Genomic DNA, 8,374 nt, shown 5'->3' on the forward strand with positions numbered 1-8,374 from the left:
CTTCCTATGTCACGTGTTCACAATTATGTCACAATTAAAATTTGTCATAAAACAAATATTATTCCTTCCTTCAAATTTTCATTTGCACTAAATTAATTGAAAAAATATTTATTTAAATATTTTGTGTGTATAAGTGCGTCTAGTAAAAAGCTATATACCATGCAAGATTTGCAAGAGTACTATTTTATTTTGTTGATTTTCTTTTCATGACGAAAAACCTAGAATTATTTTCAAGAAATAAACTCACCACCAAGGCACTATTCAATTGCAAGTGTCTTCCAGCAAGACCAAGATCAAAACTGGACCCTGAAATATCAAGACAAAAACCAACAAACTGAAAGACCAAAACTATGACCAAGGGAGTATTGGGTCTAGCATTTGCTCATCACTACCTGTACGGCTGGAAAATGACGAGACACATGCAAGATATAGTCTATCCAACGACAAGATCCTTGACAGTGATAAATGTGTCTGTCATTTTATTTTCAAAATTGTTTATTTGATTTCACAAAGAAATAAGTTAGTACAATTGGAACGCATAGCAGAAAATGAATATAGTTAAAATTCGAGTGACAAGTGACTACTTCAAAATATTGTGAAATAAAAAACTATAAAATTGAAAAATCTAATCGAGTTATTTTATTAAAAACAATTACAGTATGTGTTAATCTCGGTGTTAATACAAAACAAGCTAGGGTGTATTTTAAAAAAAAACTCCACATACCAAAAAAAGGACATAAAAAAGATTTCCTGCTTTCAAGCCGTGTTTCAAGCTCAAGCAACTTCCTGCGTTTATTGTTACATTTATCAATACAATTTATGTAAAAATAAACAAAAAATATTGCAAAGGAATAAACAAAACACGACATAAATAAAACAAAATATTCTAATAATAATAACACTTACCTACTGGATTTTATACCTTAAAAGTTAGTTAATTAACTTTAATTTTAATTTTTGTAAACCAGTATTTTTGACCATAGACTTAAAATAAAATATAGACTGAGCATCTCATTCATAAATAGCTGGAACATGCGGTCAGACACTGTCTTGTTATTGTTGTGTTATTGTTTTAGGTTATAACGAGTGCGACACGAGCGATAGATAGGTTGTCTCTGTCGTAACGGTCGTGCCCTGACGACTCTGCCGAGAAACACAACACTGTCTTTCGTTTCTCAAGTACACCTGAACTCTCCGTATCATAGCCGGGTAATTTTTTTATTTTAATGAAGCTATAATTAAATTAAAAATATATCGTATTTAAACTTTTTTATATTTTATTAAGGTTTAGGACAGGTTTTTTAAATAAAAGTTTAGAAAAAACAATTTAGAGTCCAAAAAGGATAAAAATAATAAAATACACTTTATAGAAGAAATTTTATAATCGAAATTAGGTAATTTTTGAAATTAATAATAAATTATTAATTTTAGTCAAACATTTACAACCCCTAATATTAATCAAAACAGGATCTATTCCACAGATATAATAGAATCGGCGACAGGAGAGAAAAAAAATATGATTGTTGTAATTTTTTTTCTGGTTAAGTGATGTCTTATTATGTAAATTAGAGAACATAAATCTGTTCCATTAAAGCAAGGAAGGTGATAGGAAGTGGATAAAATAAAAACTACATTTATTTAACTCGGTACTGTCTTTATTATACCGGGTGCGTCTCAAAAGTGGCTCATCCCCATAATTTTTTTACATGTCAACTTTTGACATTTTCGCATATGGTTTAATTGTAATTGTAACACGCGGTTCATAACGACAATTTGACTCGAAATACCAAGTGTGTGGTATCAATATATTCATAAAAAAATGCTTTTTCCAAATATGCTAATGAGTCACCCTTGTTCCATTTGAAAAAATTGACATATGTATGATTAAAAATACGATTTGTACATCTTTTAACCGGCCTAGACAAGACACGAAACCTATTAGACGATCAAAACTATTTTTCCAAGGCTCCTTGACTAAAACTTAGTGGATTGAAAAAAACTGGATTGAAATTTAAAATAGGATATGTTTTTAAGCGACAATGTCAAAAGTTGACATATGATATGTCATTCTATTCAGAGTGTCATTTTTTATCGAATAAAGTAGCAATATACCGAGGGTGCCTTTAAAAATAAAAAAGATGTAATCATTTCGGTAAAACAGGAAGAGACCAAAACAATTGAATACGTCAATAAATCCTAATTTATGTCATATACCTACTAACATACAAATCTGTTTTTTATCTGAAAAAATAAAAAAGTTATAGGGTTGAGCCACTTTTTGAGACGACCCGGTATATTAAAAAATATTGTTTCATAATGTAATATCATTTTAAAATTCTTGTATGTTATTTTAGATTCTGAAGATAATTTTAGAATAAACCGGAATATATTTTTAATAAAAACATTATTAATTATTAACAGGGTTATAATTATGATTTTGTTACAATGTAAGTAAGTAAATAATGTAATGTAAAAGAAAAAATTCAGATTTTACATTTTACTAAAATATTATCTAAATAAGCGCCTTTCTACAACAACGCCACTGACTGCCAATGGGTAAATTGAGAGTTGCCTACCGGTCAAAAGTCGTTTCAAGACTTAAATGGATTATTTAAATCAAATTTCTTGCAAATTTGGCACTGGCGAACCATATTTTATTGTTTTTGAACAGAAAAAGTCAATAAAATAAACACTTAAGGACTACAAGCTAAGAAAATGCGTTAATACAGCCGGGGAGATAGCGGCAACAAAGCTTTACCGCACACGTGCGACACGTACTACAAGGTAATAAATGAATGAATAGGCTCCCTCGCCTCTAATCGGTGTTGTCATATTGTAAACAACTTATCCTTTTTAAACAGTATCCGACTTATAATTTAGTAGTATAAGGACTATTTAATACATCTATGGAATATTAAAACCTACTTTATTAAACTGTAGTATTAATATCTCAATATATGTGTATAACAAGAAAAAAAATATTGATAATATTAAAGACGTGACAACATAGGCTGGATGAGGAAGGCTCGGTCGACTGTACCCAGAAGTAAACATGTGTACAAAAAAGGTTGTTTGTCCGCGTTGAGATGTAAATAGTGTAGTCTATATTTTATTTTAAGTCTATGTTTTTGACATAATCTCTCTGCAGTACTAAAATGTATTATTTACTTATCGTGTGTTGCTATTTTATACGGATACTCCAGTTTTTGGTACCATATACGAGATGGTACAGAAACTTTATTTGTAGCTAATACAACTCTCTGGGCACCGAATATTAACTCAATATCTGGAGCCAACACTTAATTTCCCCTCGAGTTTTCCTCCATTTAATTTTAAAAAACACGAAACACACGTAATAACACAGTCCAAAATGCAAAATATTAATCATTTCTATTTGACATAATTTGACACAAAATTATAACCTTTAATTTGGTAAGAGTTTGACAACTTTCAAAAATCTTAAGTCGAGTTCATACGCGTCGGCCTCCATTTGTCTTTCATCGTGCCGTCAAACCAATAATATTGAAATATGATTTGTCATTTTTAAATAATAATGAAATATACCAATAAAACTGGTTAAAAACAACAAGAGACGACGCCATGACGGATTTATATATAAACCCATCCATAGTTAACTTAAAAAATATTAAAAACTTTTAGTTAAATAAATGAATTGGTATGGACGTCATCTGGTTTTTTTCTGTCATCGTCTGTCGAAATCTTACCTGAGAAAAAGAAACAGAGTATACATGAGAAGACGTGGCTTACGCTCTGTATAGAGAATGACATTGGTCAACGGTAATGACAATGACGTATCTGTGCGAAAGATCTAAGATGTTCTCGATATATGTAACATTTTGCCGAAAAAAACTATAAAATATGAGGATGTATTATATAGATGGTGTTATTTGTTAAAAATTGCTGTACTTGAGCCCTTATATATATATTGTTAGGTAAAAATTTACACATTTAAAACGAATAACTAACTAAGTCCTTTGATATTGTTAAAAAAGCAGCCAAGTCTAAATACAAGGTAAATTATTTTCACCAAATTTTCGATTGGACAGCATAATTTGATACCCGAGGTACAGACGCAATTTCGCGTACTTATAAATTCAAATCCGGCCCTATTGTCTAAGGTATATTTAAGTAAATATTCGGGTGCGTTTTTCGGTAAGTAATTCATCGCCCGCAGTAATCCGGCAGCAGCAGCAGCAGCAGCAACCGAATGAATCGTTGACGATCGTCTCCAATTTGAGCCCATTAAAATACTCTCAGACAATGGAAAAGTCGATGCAAATTTTCATTAGGACTAGGGCCAATTTCGAGTACTTAAATGCGTTTATCTCGGCGAACGACTTCAATAAAACTGTCTATTGCTTTATAATTAGGCCGGGGTTAAAATTACGCTTGCAGAATGTTTTAAAACGGACAATAACAACGCAACGCGCCTGCATGATTTTGCATCGTTTACTTGCAAATTGCCCGATTAGGATGTACATATTTTTAAGATAAGTTTTTGCAATTTCACTGTCAAATACCTTTCTTAATTCTGCCAGGAGCCGTAATTGTCTAATAAGGGGAATAGGTATGTAGAGATTAAAAGAAAAACAAATTGGTTTCAAGTTAAAAAAAGAATGAAAGTTGGAAACACGAAACAATGATTCCGATTCTTTGTACCCACTGCCCTATAAGGTTTAACAAAAACATCATAGAATAAAAAAGATATTGTCTTCCTTTATTTTTAATTTTTATTGTGTGGTTTAATAAGTAGTTAATTCATGCTAGGTACCTAGAGTAAAAGGTTTATTGAGTGAAACTTCTTTACGCGCGATGGGAGTAGAAATTCAGGCCTTGACGCATGAGCTAGCGAGAAAAAAAAGTGGAAGGGTAGCGCAAACACCAAAAAATATTTTAATTATTTAAGCTGAGCTAAGAAAATCATTATAATAAACTTAATACTGTACCTGCTTTACTACCATCGCCAAGTCGAGCAGAGCCGTACCATCCTTTTCTCGAAGGCATGCATGGTTGGTTGAAGTGGCGAGTGCAAACTCTTGTCGAACTCCAATTAGCAGAATTGCCGTTTTGATACCACTCACTCTGAGGCCCTATCCCTAAGGATGGAAAATTTAAATCAAATGCATAAACGGCACCTTTGACCACCCTCTAACTTCGTTGGATAAAGCAAGAATATTAATTTTCACTAAACATGGGGACATACTATAGCTGGCTAGATTATCAAAATATCTAGTAATGATATACCTCATAGTTTATGAATTTAATTTTATTTAGACATTGACTCACTGACACATCATCAAAATTCTAAGTACTAAAGTTCTAGAGAAAGTACTAAAGTTCTAGAAAGAGTTACAAACTTCAAACATCATTTTATTTTTAAGCGGTCTTTTCTGAATTTACTTGTATATTAATGTACCAACAATAATTCAAGGATTATGAATTTTTTCTAATCAAACTTCTTTAACTTCGCCAGCTACTCACTCACCGTCATCAAAATTCTAAGGTACTTCTAGAAGTGTTACAAAGTTCAAATTTTGAATTTTAAGTAACATTAAGCTTATAATGAAAGGAAAATATGAAAAATCCCAAAATATCCTTATGCTCCATCCTACCTGCTCCATCTATCTAAAATATTATCGGCGTTACAGCGTTGCCGGATAATTTGAAAAATGGTAGCGTCTTTGTTATTTTAAATAAATCACCCAGAATATTATTACATTTTTGAAAACTACACTGAAAAAAAGGATCTCTCATTCGAAATGAATATAACTTTGACCCAAAAGATTGGCGCTTTTCAATAGGGCTAAGAACGACGTTTCTTTACCCAAAGCATTAACTCTCTTTTTATAAGCTTTAAAAAATTACTTTAGAGAATAGAAAAATCTATCTGTCCAAAGTATTTCACTCTTGACCCAAAATGAATATGCAAAGAAGTTCTTGCTACCAGAACAATAGTCTCTTTGATTCATGCAAAAATTCTTGATTGAAAAGGGACATTTCTTGATTAAACACTTTTCTTAAACCAATAGCGAATACTATTGACTCGACTAAAATTTATTTTGACCTAAGAGAAGTCTATACACCCTATACAGGCATATTACGAGGTATATTATTTTCTGATAAATTTAGGTTTTCCTGGTCTGTAGTAAGTAAAGTGATATTATTTTCCTCGATAGTAGTTATTTCTGCTTCTTCACTCCTTGGTATTTTTTGGGGTGGTACATCACTCTACAAATTACAAAGAAATGTTACATCACGATTAATCAAAGTAAAGGAAATAAATGATTAAAATTATAAGCTGTGGTCACATTTTGAATTTTTTAATACGACGACTTGAAATTCTAAAATTTTTGTAATTATTTGTATAAAAAAATCGATACCTATATTCTTATTCTATCTATAGTCACACATGCATTATCTAAACAGGTGCATTAGGTAAATGTCTCTTACCTTCAAATGTAACAAATAAATGCTCTAATTTCCATTTTTTCAGAAACTGCTTTAAAGAATCCATATATCCTAAAATTTGTCCATAAAAAATGACAAATACATGTTAATAACGATCACTAATTTGTCATACGATATGCGTTTAAAAAGCAAATTATGCAAAATTCCAGGTGGAAAATTCCAAGCAACAAAACCCGTACGTACTATGATGTACGACTGATCGGACTGCCGACTGATTGTATAGTCTTTGCGTGTCGTTATTATTTTTCATCAAAAGAGTATTTAGCTATTGTAAAAATGGCCATGTTTCTTGAATGAAGTACTTCCTAGCGTATTTTTCTTATTATCTTAAAACAAAGTAACTTGCACTTGGTTGAATGAAAATAGATTCAAGAGAAATTTTCGAATTTTTCAAGAGAACCAGTTTTCTTGAGTTAAGAGAGTTTTTCTTCAGGCAAAATATTTTCTTTTACGCTAGAATAAATTCTCTTGTCACAAAATATTTTTTTTCAAGTACGATGACGACTTTAGTTCAAGTCTATTTTTTTTATCAGTGCACCCTCTAACCTTGTTGGATAAAGCAAGAATATTAATTTTCACTAAACATGGAGACTTACTATAGCTGGCTAGATTACCAAAATATCTAGTAATGTAGTAACCTCATAGTTTATGAATTATCGCTTGTCAAATTTCTTTAATTTCAACATTGACTCACTGACACATCATCAAAATTCTAAAGTACTTCTACAAACTTCAAATTAACTAAACGTTCTTCAACCCAGTATGAGTATATATCAATGTAAAATCTCTGACGAGGGCCAGGGGACTCAAAAAACTCACAACCTTTTATGATGTTTATTTCAGAATTTAATTTAATTTAAAAATGGGGCGACATGTTTCGGAATTCATTTAATTCCCATCTTTAGACCCAGAAAGTCACAAGTCGCACCACGAGGCCATACCACACGGAAAAAATTAAAAAAATTGGCTTGTTAAAATCCATTAAACAATTGTACTCATTGTAATTGCAAACCAATCCAATTTCTCAAAAGAAGAACCCTTCGTTGTTGTTCTAATCAATAAAGGCTTATACCATAATTCTCAAACACAGTCTTATATTATTTTATTTAATATTTTTCATTTTTATCACAGCAACATATTCAGACGTTGATAAGCCTTTATTGATTAAAACAACAACAAAGGGTTTTTCTTTTAAGACATTGGATTGGCTTGCAATTACAATGAGTACAATTGTTTAATGAATTTTAACAAGCCATTTTTTTTATTTTTTCCGATTGGTATGGCTTCCTGGTGTGACTTGTGTCTTTCTGGGTCTGAAGATGGGAATTAAATGAATCCCGAAACATGTCGCACCATTTTTAAATCAAATTAAATTTTGAAATAAACATCATAAAAGATTGTGATATTTTCAAGTCCCCTGTCTCTTGTCAGTGGTTTTAAATTAAACTTGAAATTTTTAATTTTAGGTAGCTTTAAGCTTATAAAGAAAGGAAAAAATATGTAAAATCTCGAAATATCCTTATGGATTAAAAGTTATCTGTCTAGCCGCTACCGATAACTGACTTTCCAGTCGAGAAAAAGGTAGAAAACTAGAATTAATTGAAGCGGTCTCTTCTGATTTTATTTGTATATTAATATACCAACAATAATTCAAGGATTATCAATTTTTTCTAGTCCAACTTCTTTAACTTCGCCAGCGACTCGCCAAAATTCTAAGGTACTTCTAGAAGTGTTACAAACTTCAAATTTTGAATTTTAAGTAACATTAAGCTTATAATGGAAGGAAAATATGAAAAATATCCTTATGAATCACAAGTTAGCTGTCTAGTCGCTACCGGTAACCGACTTTCTGGGGATTGTTCCGTTATTTAATTAGTATACAAAA

This window comes from Sitophilus oryzae, unplaced genomic scaffold (assembly GCF_002938485.1).
Source record: "Sitophilus oryzae breed Bouriz unplaced genomic scaffold, Soryzae_2.0 scaffold_1059_pilon_pilon, whole genome shotgun sequence".
NCBI classification, from domain to species: domain Eukaryota; kingdom Metazoa; phylum Arthropoda; class Insecta; order Coleoptera; family Curculionidae; genus Sitophilus; species Sitophilus oryzae.